The sequence below is a fragment of the Salmo salar genome, chromosome 16 (genome assembly GCF_965601325.2).
Source record: "Salmo salar chromosome 16, fSalSal1, whole genome shotgun sequence".
Lineage (NCBI taxonomy): Eukaryota > Metazoa > Chordata > Actinopteri > Salmoniformes > Salmonidae > Salmo > Salmo salar.
Window position 1 is genome coordinate 49,790,654 of NC_138306.1, and position 18,124 is coordinate 49,808,777.

The 18,124-nt window shown below is 41.8% G+C and overlaps 1 long non-coding RNA gene across 1 annotated transcript; it reads left to right on the forward strand.

Moving 5' to 3' along the window:
- The first annotated feature begins 1,067 nt into the window (after window positions 1-1,067).
- LOC106574004 (protein ALKAL-like) lies at window positions 1,068-14,915 on the forward strand. The gene is made up of 6 exons (XR_001321455.3): window positions 1,068-1,574; window positions 2,099-2,383; window positions 5,821-5,874; window positions 8,112-8,192; window positions 11,159-11,232; window positions 14,368-14,915. It is a non-coding gene; the product is annotated as a protein ALKAL-like (long non-coding RNA).
- The last annotated feature ends 3,209 nt before the right edge of the window (window positions 14,916-18,124 follow it).

Consider the following 18,124-nt stretch of genomic DNA (forward strand, 5'->3'; position numbering starts at 1 on the left):
CAGGTGAGCTGCGCATCGTTGGGTCCGTCATTGAAACTGGAAAGCCTTTTTAGTAGCATACAATATGTCTCCACACACCTAGGCCTAGGCTATTGATGGATTCAAGACAAGGTCGTTTTTATTGATCTCAGATTCTCAATTTGTCAGTGTCAAAGTAGCCTGCCATTTTATCATTTGTGCTGTATAAAAAAAATATTCTGCCAAAGTCTCCAGTTATGTAAAAAAACAAACATGTATTTTTATTTTAAGAACAAATTATTATTTACAATGACGGCCTATCCCGGTCAAACCTGGGGCAATTGTGCGTCGCCCTATGGGACTCCCAATCACGGCCGGATGTGATAGAGCCTGGATTCGAACCAGGGACTCTAGTGACGCCTCTTTCATTGAGATGCAGTGCCTTAGACCGCTGCACCCCTTGGTCTAAGGCAATGAATTGCATTAAATGCGTTTATAAAAAGCCAAACATTTCCCGGACCCCAGGCTACTAAAAATGTTCCCCATGTGTGCAACTTCTATAAGTGCCTCTTCTCTACTGCTCTATGCCACTTCGCAAATGTGATGATATGCATGCAATGCTTTATTATAAAGGTGATCTTTCTAATGAGTTCACCCCACTCTCGTGCTCACCTTTTGTTCCATTATCTGCCGATTTACAAATGAAGCACTGATAACTGCACGCCATGACACGCATGTGTACAAAATATCTTTCAATAAATGTTTGAGCTGTCTCCTGCCATGTGTAGGCCTATGCTATAACTCATAAAATCAACACACAGCCTATAGTCTAGGCTAGCCTACTTGCCTGTATCAAAACTGTCTCTTGTCTATTTGAACTACAATTGTCATAGAGTGACAACCAAACCACGTAATTGTATGTGATAAACAATCCATACCGGAAAATATATTCTATTTTGAACTCTCTCAAGTGCTGGAAACAGTCCGAGGGCTGTTCTTGAAAGCGCATTCTCTGCCGGGCTTAGGCGGTCACAAGACTTGGACATCCATGTTCAAAACCATCCGCACGGCAATTAGCCGACACAGGTCAGTTTCTAGCCCGTCGGCCACTGAGAAACACCCCTGCCTTCAACAGGTCTCGCAACTTTGGAAACTTAGTTCACATACAGTTGCGAGCATTGGATAACCTCCCTTTCCCCAAATGGAAACCTCAGCATTACTCTCTCCTATCCAAATTCGACATTGTAACATTGTTTTTCCTAAACAGGTATAAGGAGTAAAGTGGTGTTCTTAGCCCACATTCAGTGATGGTTTTAGACTTAACGGATGGTTGATGTTGCAAGGAGGGGCACATGCCAAACGGAGCGAACAGCAGTGGAAGAACTTAAACCAAAGATGTCAACAGTTGCCTACCACCCACTCGAAATCGATTGTATTACCTTCAAGAAGCTCGCTGAACGTATAAAACGGGACGCATGATATCAAGACTCAGAAGACTTGCTGCAGACAACGGAATCTTCTCCCAAAACGCGAAACAACTGACAACGTCTAGAGAGATTTGATACAGACCACTCGCGTCCACTTTTTAGGACATAAGCCTCCTTTAATACATTAAAGTAAGTTGTATTTTTTTCCCCAAGTAAATTTTAGATGATATGTGTATGTCCATGTTATTGTCATCTGCTTTGTAGGGATAAAACGTAGCCTACTGTCATCAACACTTGAAAGTTACTATTTATCAAAGCAAATGTTCTCATACCTGATTGAAATGAAGTCAAGACATCTTGTTTTATTGCTGTGTTATATTAGATAAATATATCAGCATTGCTGTAGCATTGTATTGTGGTATGTTAAACATAATGTTGCCAATTGTTTTGTTGGCAACATTTTCATTCCCTCTAAATTTGATCATTTTAAGTAAAAATATCTTACTCAGAGTTGCATTTGTTACCCTGTTTCGTGTCAATTAGATTGTTTGTTCACTTGTGTGCTTCATTTAATAAGCTACTTCACACTGTTCCCATCACAATTCATTTGATACCCATATTTTTGGGGGTGATAGAAAGTCACTTTGCACATACATCATTTGTTTCTTTCCAACACTGTGTCTAACTTGATTTGTGTTTGCTTGTTTGCCTAGCTAGAATAGCCATGCAGGCAGTGAGAAAATGCCACATACTGTCCAGTTTATTCCTTCTGCTGATCAGCTCGGGCCAGTGCATGGACAGCAAGGAGGTGAGGCAGAAAGAGAGAAGGATCCTGCTGGACCATATCTTACAGGTTAACGGAGACAGCCAATGGGGGGACAAGCCTTCAGTCTCCAGTCGCTATAACAGTGGTCTCTTCCCCGCAGCCCAAGACATGAACTTCTCCTCTGGAGAAAAGCCTTTATATGTTCCTAGGCTGGATAACAGCAAACCCATAGGTAAGCTGATAAGATTTATTTTTAGGCCATGATGAAACTGTAATCCCTATTTTACTAGGGCTTGACCAGGGCTTGACAGCTGCCGTTGGTCTGTATCAATATCTTTACTACTATAGCCTTTTAATCATGCTTACATGTCCATTTCCATGTAAGAAATGTCACTCTTTGTGATTTGAGGAGGTGAGAGCTGCCAAGATGTTTGTTAAAAAAGCTACAAATTATTACTATGTTATAAACAAAACAAAAAATCTGAGTATAAATGCAATCGATGCAAGTACGCTTCACTGTTTGGGGGTGAGATAATATCAGCAACAATTGGGGTAATGAACTGTATTTCAATCACTGGTGTGATAGTGTGTAAAGTGGGGATCTATATTCCAATTCCAGTACACAATTGGCACCCTGAAAAAGCCACAATCAACCCTCTCACGTGACTAGTGAGATATCATTGCGTCGTGAAAATATTATCAATGGCTGACGTGGACCATCACCAACTAAGATGCCAAGGGTGCGGAGCATCATTAGTATACTAAACTTGTGAATGATTCATTCAATTCAGGATGCATTGCTGAATGATCTGCCTCCTCTAGCACCTTGACCAGCCAATGGCGAGCGTCACAGGATCGCATCACAGGTGACGTGAGACCCAGGACACTCACATGGCACACAGTATAGTCAGCCTTGAACACGTAGCCATTTCTACCAAATCAAATCAAAGTTTATTTGTCACATGCGCCGAATACAACAGGTGTAGACCTTACAGTGAAATGCTTACTTACAGGCTCTAACCAATAGTGCAAAAAAGGTATTAGGTGAACAATAGGTAAGTAAAGAAATAAAAACAACAGTAAAAAGACAGTGAAAAATAACAGTAGCGAGGCTATATACAGTAGCGAGGCTACATACAGACACCGGTTAGTCAGGCTGATTGAGGTAGTATGTACATGTAGATATGGTTAAAGTGACTATGCATATGTGATGAACAGAGAGTAGCAGTAGCGTAAAGGAGGGGTTGGGGGGGCACACAATGCAAATAGTCCGGGTAGCCATTTGATTACCTGTTCAGGAGTCTTATGGCTTCGGGGTAAAAACTGTTGAGAAGCCTTTTTGTCCTAGACTTGGCACTCCGGTACCGCTTGCCATGCGGTAGTAGAGAGAACAGTCTATGACTGGTGTGGCTGGGGTCTTTGACAATTTTTAGGGCCTTCCTCTGACACCGCCTGGTATAGAGGTCCTGGATGGCAGGCAGCTTAGCCCCAGTGATGTACTGGGCCGTACGCACTACCCTCTGTAGTGCCTTGCAGTCGGAATCTGAGCAATTGCCGTACCAGACAGTGATGCAACCAGTCAGGATGCTCTCGATGTTGCAGCTGTAGAACCTTTTGAGGATCTCAGGACCCATGCCAAATCTTTCTAGTTTCCTGAGGGGGAATAGGCTTTGTCATGCCCTCTTCACGACTGTCTTGGTGTGCTTGGACCATGTAAGTTTGTTGATTCTCTGAGCAATGGTACACGTTCCCTCAGACTGTCCATATTAACATCCAAAATATTGGTTTTAAAGATGTTCCAACATTCCGGTCAAACGTTGGGTCAAGGTTTAGTCAGAGGCTTTATTTGTAATGATGTTGTCCAGGCAGTGTTTCAGACCCACTGTGTAACAGGCAGAGAACCATACAAGCCGCTGGTCAGGCGGAATGTACCTTTTGAGGAAGTGAAATGCTGCACATTAGTAAGCAGTGCATGCACCATTCCTTAAGACCCACAGTCACATAGAAAAAAAGAGAAATACCTCCTGTACACAGTTTCCATTATCTTTGCCAAAGCGTAAACTATCGGTATCTCTCTTTTCTTACCACCAACAATCTGAGTTGTTATGAGATGTGTGTGTATTACCATCTTTTTTTTAATGTACCTGTCCCTACCTGATAAACAGAAGCAGGAGAGTGAAACTCCAAAAAATAGACTGACAGAAATATTCAACGTTTATCGTGAGCAAGGCCAGTTGATTTATCGTCAGGATCATGGGTTACTGTATATCTGAAGTCTTCTTCTTCAAAGTGATCATGCTACAAACTGAAAAACACTCCAAACAAACTGTATGTTGCATTAGTGAGTCCCTTTGGTGCCTCCATCAAACAGTATTGTTCCCCTATATCAGTGGATAGTCAGCAGTTGTGTAGTGGTAAAGAATAGGTGGGTAAATTGTGATTGTCGGTTGCGGTAAAAAAGTAACACTTCCTATTCTTTCAATGCATTTTTCTGCAAAAGGTGGGTAAACTGTTGGGCCCCCCCAAAAAGACGGGTAAACTGTTGGGCCCCCCCAAAAAGGTGGGTAAACTGTTGGGCCCCCCCAAAAAGACGGGTAAAGTGTGTTTGCTTGCGTTTACCCTCCACTACCACCACTGGTCTTATGACCAATGTACAGACTCCAGCAGCATGCTAGTGTTAGCATTTACCTGCCGTTTTCACACTTACATAACTCACGTCTGATCTAGGCTGGAGCCAGGTTAAGGATTCAGGACCCTTATTCCCCTTAGATAAGACCCATAGCCTGTTCATCTCTTTATACTGGAGTGATGAGTCGTTGTTTTCCTTAATGCCCAGTGGTATGTCTGAACATCAAACACATTGCCTTGGCTTACTCTAGTCTATTGAACCGATCATCTTTCACAATTTCTGCATCAGAGAATACTGCTCATTCCTCGGTCCGTTCTGGTAAAATAAGCACCACAGCTAGCTGCACGGAATTATTCTCATGACATTGATAAGTATTATAAATGCTGGGAAATAATCTCCTTACGCCGTTTGCCTGAAAGCCGCGTCTGACACCTGTGTGCTTTGCATGTTTGGAGAGTGGATGGGCTTGGCTGAGATACAGAATGTGAACAAGGAGCCTATAAGCCTGTTGGCGTGTCCTCAGTTGTGAGACAATCTGTGAATTTTTATATAAAAAACATTTATCACATACTTAAGAACTCATCGTCGTTTCCTCCCATCAGCTCTGTTCCAAGAAAAAAAACATGTATAGGCCTATTCTCTGATAGCGCTTTCTTTACTGCATTGGCACAGGTAAGGCGGGTGTTTGTTGGTATCTACATTCTCTAGGTAACTTTGTAACATTTACACACATTTACCTATTTCCAAAGGGTTATCTTAAAGCTGAAATCCGTAAAAGAGGAAACAGTGCCAATGTTCGCCCCAGCGCCTTTGTTATTGTTTTTGTTTTGTTGATGAAATGGAGGAGAGGAGTGCAGTACCTATTCTGGTGTGCTATTGCGCGTGCCATGATGTCAGAGAGAAGAACATTGTGATTGTTGTTGAAGTAACTTCTTTGTTGTTGAAATATCGCGGGCGTGAACATTTCACCATTAAGGATTTCATCTTTAATGGTAAGAGGTTTCACTGATTGGTAACTTCTCTTTTTCATTTTTTTGTAGATAATGTCCCAAGAGATATAAACCTGAAAGACAAGTTCATAAAGCATTTCACAGGTAAGATAAATGCTATCAAAGACTATTTCATCAACATTCAATGTTTTCCCCATTTGTTTCTGGATCAATCTCACCTTACATCTGGGACCATGTGTATCAAGCCTCTCAGAGTAGGAGTGCTGATCTAGGATCAGGTCCCCTCTGTCCATGTAATCTTATTCATTGTGATTTAAGAAGCAAAACTGATCCTAAATCAGCACTTCTTCTCTGAGACACTTGATACATACAGCTCTGCACACATTATGTCAGCTATCATTATATCAAAAAAATCAATCCATGTAAAACTATTTCATTTGTCAGAGGAAGACTGCTCTGTGAGTTGAGTCACGCCTCTTTAATGGCTAATCAAGGAGCATTTTTATTCAACTTTCCAAAGTTCAGCCATGGTGTGACAGTTCAAAGTTAGTGGAGAACATTACTCTGGCAGAAACAGGCGGGGTAAAGTTGAAGGCAACGTAAGGTTAAGCTGATTTTTTGTAGCAGGACCTCTGAACAGACTTCAGTAATTGGTTTGAAAATCTGTTATCCAGAAGCTCGCTAAAGGCCCAGAAGTACTTAGTTGTGATCATTAAAGCGGCAATCAGCAATTAAAACAATAATAAAGCGAACTCCGCACCTCTGTTTTGCTAAAAAGCTGAGGAATGGGGCTGGAGAAATGTAACCACTGTCAAATTCATAGACCGAGCTATGGATGCAAGATCTGACCATCCATCATAACAAGATTATAGTTTTAACCATGTTTTGAGGCTGTATAGAGTTTGTTTACATTTACTTTGTTTACAAAGATATTTTGGGTTCTCATGGAGTGTGACATTTTAACTAAGTTCATGAGGCATTTATAAGTTATATTCTTCAAGAATCAATGGGTAAATATCATTAATTTATAAGTAAAACAAATGGATGTACTGTACCTACTGCAGATTGCCGCTTTCATTCTAAGTCTGAGTCCTTTTGTGATGTCATATCATGAATTAGTATGGACCAGTAGAACAATGATTAATGAGACTGAGAGTAGCTAGGTTTAGGTTTATTTGAACATTTATATACACTGATTGTGCAAAACAATAACAACACCTTCCTAATATTGAGTTGCACCCCTTCCCCCTTTTGACCTCAGAACAGCCTTAATTCGTCAGGGCATGGACTCTACAAGGTGTTGAAAGCGTTCCACAGGGATGCTGGTCCATGTTGAGTCCAATGCTTCCCACAGTTGTGTCAAGTTGGCTGGATGTCCTTTGGGTGGTGGACCATTCTTGATACACATGAGAAACTGCTGAGTGTGAAAAACCCATCAGCGGATCAAAGCTACTTAAAATATGTTGTTTTGCCCATTCTGAATGGCACTCATACACAATCCATGTCTCAATTGTCTCAAGGCTTAAAAATCCTTCTTTAATCTGTCTCCTCCCCTTCATCTACATTGATTGAAGTGGATTTAACAAGTGACATCAATACGGGATCATAGCTTTCACCTGAATTCAGCTGGTCAGTCTATGTCATGGAAAGAGCAAGTGTTCTTAATGTTTTATATACTCTGTGTATATTTATATCTTGGTATATATTCAGTACGATGTCATACAATATAAAAGTAAAATATATGATCAGCCTAACTATATGGACAGTGCATTATCAATAGGTAAGTCATTAAACAACAAATTGGCATACCACAAAATCTATAAATATACATTTCAATGTCTTTGGTAATAGAGTGTCGTTTGCATAGTTAGTCATATGCATAGCTGTAGCTCTGCCATAGTTGGAGCTCTGCCATAGCTGGAGCTCTGCCTTGGTTGGAGCTCTGCCTTGGTTGGAGCTCTGCCTTGGTTGGAGCTCTGCCTTGGTTGGAGCTCTGCCATAGCTGGAGCTCTGCCATAGTTGGAGCTCTGCCTTGGTTGGAGCTCTGCCATAGCTGGAGCTCTGCCTTGGTTGGAGCTCTGCCTTGGTTGGAGCTCTGCCATAGCTGGAGCTCTGCCATAGCTGGAGCTCTGCCTTGGTTGGAGCTCTGCCTTGGTTGGAGCTCTGCCTTGGTTGGAGCTCTGCCTTAGTAAAGAGTATCTTGACAGCAAGATCATGTTTTGCACCTGTGTCCGAAAATATTGTTGCTCTTTTGACGTTGTTGCTAATGTCAAGTGGGATCCACTTCAGTTCTGTTATGGAGATGTCCAAAAGAAGGAAAGGAAATGGAACACATTAACATTTGTTTTCGGTTTCCTGATAAGAGCTTTTCTTTTAAGCAGGACCAGTCAAGTTCTCATCAGAATGTAGAACACATTTTCATAGACTCTATCACAACACAAGGGATTGTTCAAGACCAGCATGTATGTATACATTTTTTATGTCATAATACTGTGTTCATCTATATTTGTGATCAGCAATCTTGGTTTCTGATAGTCATTTACACCACTTTATTCATTAGCTAACCACTAATTTACAACTGTGGTCCCTGACTACATGATGGCAATGATGTTCCTTCCACTGCCAATATTATTCTGTGGGAAATGTATTTACTGCCAACATTTTGCCCACAACGACTTTCTTTGCCACAGGTCTTACTCTAAGTAAATTAATGACCACAGACAGAAAGCAGACAATCATCAAGGGCATCTGCCTTGGGAAACTTTATTATATCCTGGTCCCAGATCTGTTTGTGCTAGAACCCAAATACTCATTATGAATGAATTGAATGCGTAGGTGGTGTAATATGGTGTCTTGCTCTAACATTAGTCAAACTCTCTTTGATGACCTCATATTCACAGTTTTTTAAATCAACTTCACAATAGTGTCACTTGTCTTTGAATGGAAGCAATAAGTTAACTCTTGAATCAAATCCCTGTAACAAGTCAGTGTAATACATCATGTGCCATTAAATGATGTAAACATTAGTTTAGCAGATGTAACGAACAATCGTATTGTCGTAGTTTTTATTGGAAAAGGAACCGATGACATCCTACAGTAGGTAGGGAATGCCCTCAGTATGTCCTCAGACGGTATGTCAGTTTCTCAGATGGCTGCCTGAACTGAGGTGTCTAAGCAGCAGCCCTGCCTCCATTGTGGACCAGTGAATTAGAGCATGGACTTTCTCAGTCTTCTTTTTCGTGTTGTCAATAAAGAGAAACACAACCACAACAGCCTTGCACACTACTGAAACTCAGTTTAGTGAAACTCTTTATATCAGGCCTCCCTGTTCCCCTGGCCTCTAGGGTTGTACTGAGTCCCCTGTTCCCCTGGCCTCTAGGTTTGTACTCAGTCCCCTGTTCCCCTGGCCTCTAGGGTTGTACTCAGTCCCCTGTTCTCCTGGCCTCTAGGGTTGTACTCAGTCCCCTGTTCCCCTGGCCTCTAGGGTTGTACTCAGTCCCCTGTTCCCCTGGCCTCTAGGGTTGTACTCAGTCCCCTGTTCTCCTGGCCTCTAGGGTTGTACTCAGTCCCTTGTTCTCTTGACCTCTAGGGTTGTACTCAGTCCCCTGTTCCCCTGGCCTCTAGGGTTGTACTCAGTCCCCTGTTCTCTTGACCTCTAGGGTTGTACTCAGTCCCCTGTTCCCCTGGCCTCTAGGGTTGTACTCAGTCCCCTGTTCCCCTGGCCTCCAGGTTGATACTCAGGCACCTGTGGATCCTGGGCAAGACAATACAATGTGTACACAACACAATGAAATGCTTACTTGCTGGTTCCTGACAAAAATAAGAATAGAACAAAAGAATGTCATAACAAAAATGAAAACAGAAGCTCAATGGAGTAAAATTATAATACCAATGTAGCACTCAACACATCTACAGTACAATATTTACACATTTTGTGTTTGTGTTCAGAACAGCTGAATTAACATACGGTAGAACATTTAAATGGTGTTATATTCAAATAAATATAAAAGTATTGTGGCCTGGGCTGGTATAGTGATTAATGCTGATGCCTTTGGCACACATTTCTACTGCATATTGTCACGGTTGTCATATAAATAATTGGACCAAGGCGCAGCATGAGTAGAGTTCCACATTTTAATAATAATAGCGAAACTTCTCAAAACAACAAAGATATAACGATGTGAAATACGTAGCGCACAATAGCACACATACAAAACAAAACCCCACAAGGCAGGTGGAAAAAGGAACAAACTAAGTATGATCCCCAATTAGAGGTAACGATTATCAGCTGCCTCTAATTGGGAACCATACACATACACCAACATAGAAATAAACTAACTAGAAATCCCCCTAGTCACGCCCTGACCTAAAACACCATAGAGAACCCCGAGGGCTCTCTATGGTCAGGGCGTGACAGTACCCCCCCGAAGGCGCGAACTCCGTCCTCAAAACCTGAAACTAGATGGGGAGGGTTAGGGTGGGCAACTAGTGTTGGTGGCGACTCCGGTGTGGGACGTAGCACCCGCTCAGACCGCGGATGGGGCCATGGAGCCGGGATGAACGCCGTGCCCGGACCGGGCACTGGTGCAGAGGAAGGCTCCAGCCATGAAGCGGTACTGGACGCCGTGCCTGGACTGAGCACCGGTGCAGAGGAAGGCTCCAGCCATGGAGCGGGACTGGACGCCGTGCCTGGACTGAGAAGCCGCACTGGAGACCTGGTGCGTGGAGCCGGTTGCACCGGACTGATGACACGCTCCTCAGGGCGAGTGCGGGGAGCCGGCACAGGATGTACCGGGCTGGAGAGGTGCACTGGAGGCCTGGTGCGTGGAGCTAGCACAGGTTGCACCGGACTGATGACACGCTCCTCAAAACTCCTGCTCTGCAGCATACTCCTAGCCAACACCTCTCTCCGATAACCTTCCTCAAATTGCTCCATCGACTCCCCGACGGCCTCTGGCTCTCGGCTCGGCCGACCGCACCTTGTGCCCCCCCCCCTCGCAAAAAAACTTGGGGTTGCCCTGGGGCCGTTTGTGGCCGCGGACCCCGGCGTCGTCGCTGTCCTCCTTTACTCCTCGGCGACTCCCGCCATGGAAGGGTCAGGCCGTGACACATATGCTCTGGTTCTGATACACACTTCTACTGCGTATGCTGTGGTTCTGATACACACTTCTACTGCGTATGCTGTGGTTCTGATATACACTTCTACTGCATACGCTGTGGTTCTGATATACACTTCTACTGCATACGCTGTGGTTCTGACCCTGATATACACTTCTACTCTTCTTTCCTGTCCCTCCACTGTATCTGTCTGTACCTGTCAAGTGTTTGAGAGTAATTCATGAAATGCTCATATTTAGTATAGAAAGACAGTTAGAAAATGGGAACAAGAAACAAATAGGGATGAACTGTTTTCTTTATCATTTTACAGACTACAAAAGATGTGCAAGATTGCTAACACGGCTAGCGATGAGTCCACTTTGCTCACAATCGTAGACATTGCATGTGAGTATGAATTATTTTAAGGGGTTAAACTGTCAAAGGGGCACATATGCATAATCAAGCTTTATGTTGATTAGTAAACTTGGTCTAACATTGTATGACTCCTTGCTCTAGAGGTAAAGCTACATAGAAATGATTTATAATATTTTATTTCTATTGTGAATATTTAACTGTAAAGATTGACAAGTGGCAATCCTGTAATATTTCCCTAGTAACTACGTATTGAAAATACATATCTAGTATTGATGGAGATTCACATGCTGTACAGCTCCACTAGATTATAGTTGGCTGTGTTTTCAACCCAGCCATCTTGATTATGTGTGATACCAATCACAGGAAGAGAGAATGATGTTGTTGGTGGGTCATCGCTATTCTAATTTGTGTCTGTGACATCTGTAAGTAATTTGAAAGGATTGAAAATAACTCATGTTCCCATAATCAGATCCATGTGTTCCCACAGTTTCTGTCCTACATGTTCTGAAATATAATGTTACTAGGCTCTTTTGTTTCGTTCCAACTCTATTCCATCAAAGACAAGATCCTAATGTAATATACAGCACCTTCACAAACCTTCACAGTCTAGCTCATTCTTTTGGAAATCAAAAAGATGAGGACAAGTATTTGACTAGCTGATATCCTTTTAAGTCGAATGTCATGAGAAAGTTACATGTCAGCGATAAGTTAGGGCCTACATAGAGTGCATTTGGAAAGTATTCAGACCCCTTGACTTTTTCCACATTTTGTTACGTTACAGCCTTACTCTAAAGTAGATTTTTTTTAAATCCTCATTAATCTACACATAATGCTCCATAATGACAAAGCAAAAACAGGTTTTTAGACATTTTTGCAAATGTATTAAAAATAAAAAACAAAAACCTTATTTACCTAAGTATTCAGACCCTTTGCTATAAGACTCGAAATTGAGCTCAGGTGCATCCTGTTTCCACTGATCATCCTTGAGATGTTTCTACACCTTGATTGGAGTCCACTTGTGGTAAATTAAATTGATTGGACATGATTTGGAAAGGCACAAACCTGTCTAGGTCCCACAGTTGACAGTGCGTGTCAGAGCAAAAACTAAGGTATGATGACGAAGGAATTGTCCGTAGAGCTCCGAGACCAAAACATTTCTGCAGATTAGAAGGTCCCCGAAGAACACAGTGGCCTCCATCATTCTTAAATGGAAGAAGTTTGGAACCACCAAGACTCTTCCTAGAGCTGGCCGCACGGCCAAACTGAGCAATTGGTGGAGAAGGGCCTTGGTCAGGGAGGTGACAGAGAACCCGATGGTCACTCTGACAGAGCTCCAGAGTTCCTCTACAGAGATGGGAGAACCTTCCAGAAGGACAACAATCTCTGCAGCACTCCACCCACCAATAGGGCCTTTATGGTAGAGTGGCCAGACGGAAGCCACTCCTCAGTAAAAGGCACATGACAGCCCGCTTAGAGTTTGCCAAAAGGCAACTAAAGGACTATCAGATCATGCGAAACAAGATTCTCTGGTTTGATGAAACCAAGATTGAACTCTTTGGCCTGAATGCCAAGCGTCACGTCTGGAGGAAACCTGGCACCAACCCTACGGTGAGCATGGTGGTGACAGCATCATGCTGTGGGGATGTTTTTCAGTGGCAGGGACTGGGGGACTAGTCAGGATCGAGGGAAAGATGAACGGAAAAAAGTACAAATAGATCCTTGATGAAAACCTGCTCCAGAGTGCTCAGGACCTTGGACTCGGGCGAAGGTTCACCTTCCAACAGGACAACGACTCTAAGTACACAGCCAAGACAACACAGGAGTGGCTTTGGCACAAGTCTCTGAATGTCCTTGAGTGGCCCAGCCAGAGCCCGGACTTGAACCCGATCAAACATCTCTGGAAAGACCTGAGAATAGCTGTGCAGCGACGCTCCCCATCCAACCTGACAGAGCTTGAGAGGATCTGCAGAGAAGAATGGGAGAAACTACCCAAATACAGGTGTGCCAAGCTTATAGCATCATACCTAAGAAGACTCAAGGCTGTAATCACTGCCAAAGGTGCTTCAACAAAGTACTGAGTAAAGGGTCTGAATACTTATGTAAATGTGATATTTCAGTAATTATTTTTTTTATACATTTGCAAAAATGTCTTAAAAACAGTTTTTTCTTTGTCATTGTGGTGTATTGTGTGTAGATTGATGAGGGGGAAAAATGATTAAATCAATTTTAAAATAGGCGGTAACGTAACAAAATGTGAAAAAAGTCACGGGGTCTGAATACTTTCCGAATGCACTGTAAGGGCAATGAGCATTCTGCTGTATGTAGGAAGTAAAACCTTTCAATGTCAGCAAGCCTTGCACCAGCTTAAGAATGTGAGAAAAACGAAGACAGTTTGGAAGTGCAACCAAGTGTGTTAACAAGTTGTGGGGTCACACGATGTTAGATGCTCACCGCTTGGTCAGACAATGAAACAGGAAGAACCTGATTGTCTTGATCCAGCTAATTTTGGATACCGTCATCAGTGTTAAGTTGATAACCCTTTGTTACACCTGTCTATTACCTCCACCTGATGAGGCTGACGACAGCAGAGATGATGATTTCTGGGCCTATTTGTGTTCAGGCTCACTTAGAACTAACTCCATGTCAGTTGATGGCATCTATGGGCCTTTAGATGGTCCAACATGAATGAAGCCTTACGCGAAATGCCCATTACAAGCACAGCGTTAGTTGGAGTGTAATTGGAATTCATTTGATTGGAAAATTGAGGGGGATGGCACACTGACAGTTTTTCAGTCTTTCCAGTCATTATTCTTTTTTTACTCTGACAATGTGCTCTAGCCGGAACCATAAAGAGAGGTCTCGCTGCTGCCACTGGAGGGAAGGGACTAAAGAATGACCTAAAAGGGTCTATTAGCTGAATCATTGATTGATTAATTCGGCTCATTAGAAAATAACTCATGAAGTGCCCTTCCTTAGTCCCTAAGGAAATACGGAAGGGCAGCTCAAACCTAATTTTAAACAGGAGATTCTGTGGCCTATTTTTCAAACTAACAACATTAGGAATTCAGAATTACATTTGAAAAATACACACTCCTGTGTTTTTGACGATAACATTATGGTAATGTTTGAATTGTGTTAATTTTTTTATTTTGCTGTGTGTTTCAGGCTCAAAATGTTGAAAGAGGGATATATGTTTCGACCAGGAAGTGCCTTCAATTCACAGCAGTCACATTAAGAACATATTATTGTAATTGTTTATAGTATTTTTATTTGTGTTGTTGATACTGTATGTATATGAAAATGCTGGCAGCCTTTATTGGTTTTATGAAATAGATTTTCTTTTTATCTTCATGTATCATGTATTTTTAAGAAAACCTTAATTTAATGTTGAATACACCAATTTATTGAAATGATATGTATATAATTAATCACAATAATTCAGAAATATACAATTATTTTCTTAAAGTTATCACCTAATGAAGATATTTTTTCTCATCATGTCTGAATTAGTCTCACTTAATATTATTTGCTTTGTCAATATTACATTCTGAGACGGTCCTACCATGGTCGTTGAGATATTTATTTCACTGTCATTGTCTCCATTGTATTTAATTTGGCACTTGAATGATTCCAGTCAATGAAAACATGTTGAATGACGACGAATGTAATAATGCACTGCAGTACTTAACAATAAAAAATATTGAAGCACAGAATATTTGCAGTTATCATAGAAGAGCGTGTTGAGGGAAACATCTCTGAGCTTCTGGTGTTGGGACAGTAGATAGGGAAGCTGTAAGCAGGGATGTGTCCCAAATAGCACACTATTCCCAAAGTAGTGCACTACATAGTAAATAGGGTGCCATTTGGGACGTAAACTATAAGCCCATAGACGCGCACAACTGTTGGGTAGACCACGGGGATATTAGAAGAGCAATTATTTAACTCTGACAACTCAGTCAGGACACCTCGTAACCCCTACAACTTCCAAAACAACACATGTTTTAGCAACAACACAAAATGCTAAATCCTCTCCTCAATGTGTTCGCAAAGGCAAAACTGAATTCCCCAATTTCATGTATCATGTACTTGGTTTCAAAATCGCTGGCAAACTTTTCTGTTAGTCCCTTGAGAACCCAAACTAATTGCAATCTTAGACTGTTGATCAATAGAAAGTGAAGCAATCAAACTCGATAGGACAAAATGGACCTGTTCTGTTTCATAGCCTGAAGCAAAACAACTGATTACATGAACAACAAGCGTTAAATATTGTTAACATATTTTACTTTGAATTGGTGAAGTCCATAGTGCATCCACTGACGTTGTATGCACTAAGATGTATCCACTAAGATGTCTTAATAATTTTAGTGCATGACTGACTTGTTTTCTTGGTCTTTAGGCCAGGATGCAGCTGGCCTTTTCTTGAAGATGCCTTTCACTTTGAGCTGCATGCATCTGGTATTAAACCTCCAGTGACACGAACATCTGGCAGTTACAAAAACTTGACATTCACTGAACAAACTTTTACTTTTGGACTCAAATTTGTATATCCTTTTGATGGCTCAGAAGTCCCTAAAGTCAGTTATCACAGAATGATGAAACACCCCTCCCTTCAGGTGCATTGTGGAACAAATGATGATCCCTGTTATAACAAGCTCCCGCAGTTGCTGCTCAGTGCTCAGACATTACAAGAACATTACAAAGAACATTAGTGTTTTCTAGAGTTATCCAGGATATGCAGCCTCTCTAGGTCCAATTGTCATTTAAGAATATTGTACAAGAAAGGCAAGCAATAACAAATAAAAGGGATAGAGACTTTAGCAATTGAAGAAAAAACAGAGGCTAAAAAGAAAATAGAATTGTAAAACAATTTGAATATAAATAAATCTGGAAATTTAAGGGACATTACACTCCAAAACAAATTTTACCTCATATTGCCAGTAATTTTATAAATATTTATAGCAAAAATGTTCTTACAAAAAAACTGCACAAAACGTCTTCTATATAAATTCCAGTTGCTATCGTCTTGTACAGGCATATGCCTGGGAAACAGTGGATTGTTCATTGATTTGATTTTGGAGAGTGATAAAAAACATACATTGAACCCCTCACACATAAGGAAAGACTGGAATGACTGAATCTTCAACTCTAACTAGGCCAAAGATTACAACACTACAGTTCTCACGCCAGCATGTCTCTATTGTACGAAAGGCTGTGAAGTATTTAAGATTATCATATAAATAGATATAAAGTTCTTCATATAAGGGTTGTAGTGCCACCCACCGGCGCAGAGCATGCTGGGCAATCTCAAGCTCAGACAAGGCTAGAGTCGAGTCAAGTCAATAGAAAGTTCCAGCTCCTGTGATTTCCTTCAGTTAGCTTTTGTTGTGTTAGCCAAGGCCAGTGTGCATCCTTGCTGATATTTGCCATACCACAAAGTGCCTTAGCCCATCCATTCTACATACACTGTGCTGTGCTGGTTCGTGCCCATATTGTGAATCGTCAGCGTCATTAAACCACCTCGACCTTACCAGCACACGGAAGAAAACACAAAGTTAAAATCTAGCCTAAAGAATACACAGTCCACCAAGTCCTCAGTTACACTATAGACTGTTTAAAATGATCTGTAACATCAGCTGAAGAAATCCCATTTTAACCAAAACAAATCACTAGGCTCTCCTATGAGCAATCTCCCCTTATTTCATCAGATATTAGATATCCAACCTCTCCATCAAAGACAGATGTGAAAAGAAGCCATTCTACCACTTCATCGTGGTTCCACAACAAAGAATGTGTTCTATATCATCATGCAATATATCCCATGCTTCATACCCCACTCTGAAAAGTGGCCAACACTTCTACAGCTTTGAAAGTGGAGTACAATGCAACACCTGCAACTTACATCTTTAAGATGTTAACTTTTAATGAATGTGATACTTTTAGGACTGCATTTCATATGAACACATTTCTTATTGCTCTCCGGTGGCATGGTTAGTGAAATATTTCCAAGTCCATGGCTTATAAAGCTCCGTCATACCACTGCCTTTCACAAACTATGCCCCCCATCGCACCATCAATAGGCTTACAAACTCTTTGGAATGAAGGAGACAAAAACAAACTACAGAAATTATGCTTCAACACAATTTATCATCAATGATCTTTATATGTTTAGATCGTCAATGGCACTATCGATCATTATGATCTTTATATGGCTCATCATCACTGTATCATGATCACCCGGGACAATTAACACCGGAGCGGTCTGGTGTTTGTGCCAACACTATAAAAGGATTAGGGTGCTATAAATAAGGGGTCGGCCCTTACAGAGGTACACGGTGGGGGATCCCTTTCTCAGCATGTGGCTGGGTAGGGACACCAGATCCTAATCCAAGGAGGATATCACTTATCTGGAGACAAACAGCTCAGATTAAGGGAAGAGACAGAAGATGCACTGGGGATGGAGTGTGGGAAGGCCCTAACACAATTATACGCAATTCTACTGAATCCCCCAGAGCCTTCTCTGAGACGCCCCGAGATAAATAGAGGCAAAGCCAGGTCATTTCCCCTCTGTCTGAAGTGCCAGAAGCAGCGGTCAGCTGAGAAACAGTGGCGGTGTTCCAAATGGTGCCCTATTCCTCATCATCCGTGGGCAAAACAAGTGCACTATATAGGGAATAGGGTGCCATTTGGGAGGCAGTCACAGAGGGGAGCAAGCAGGGCCCAGTATGTTTATGACGCTGCCTTGGAGTCCTTCTGATTCTATTTGCGATGGCTTTCCATTCATTTGTTCTGTATTGGGCCCTCACTAATGGTATTGTCAGTAATGCTATAAAGCTGTAGAATAGTAAAATAACACCTCAGTCTCCGTGTAGGGACTAATAAAGTCCTCTTCCTCTTGGTTACCATTTTCTGTATGAAAACTATG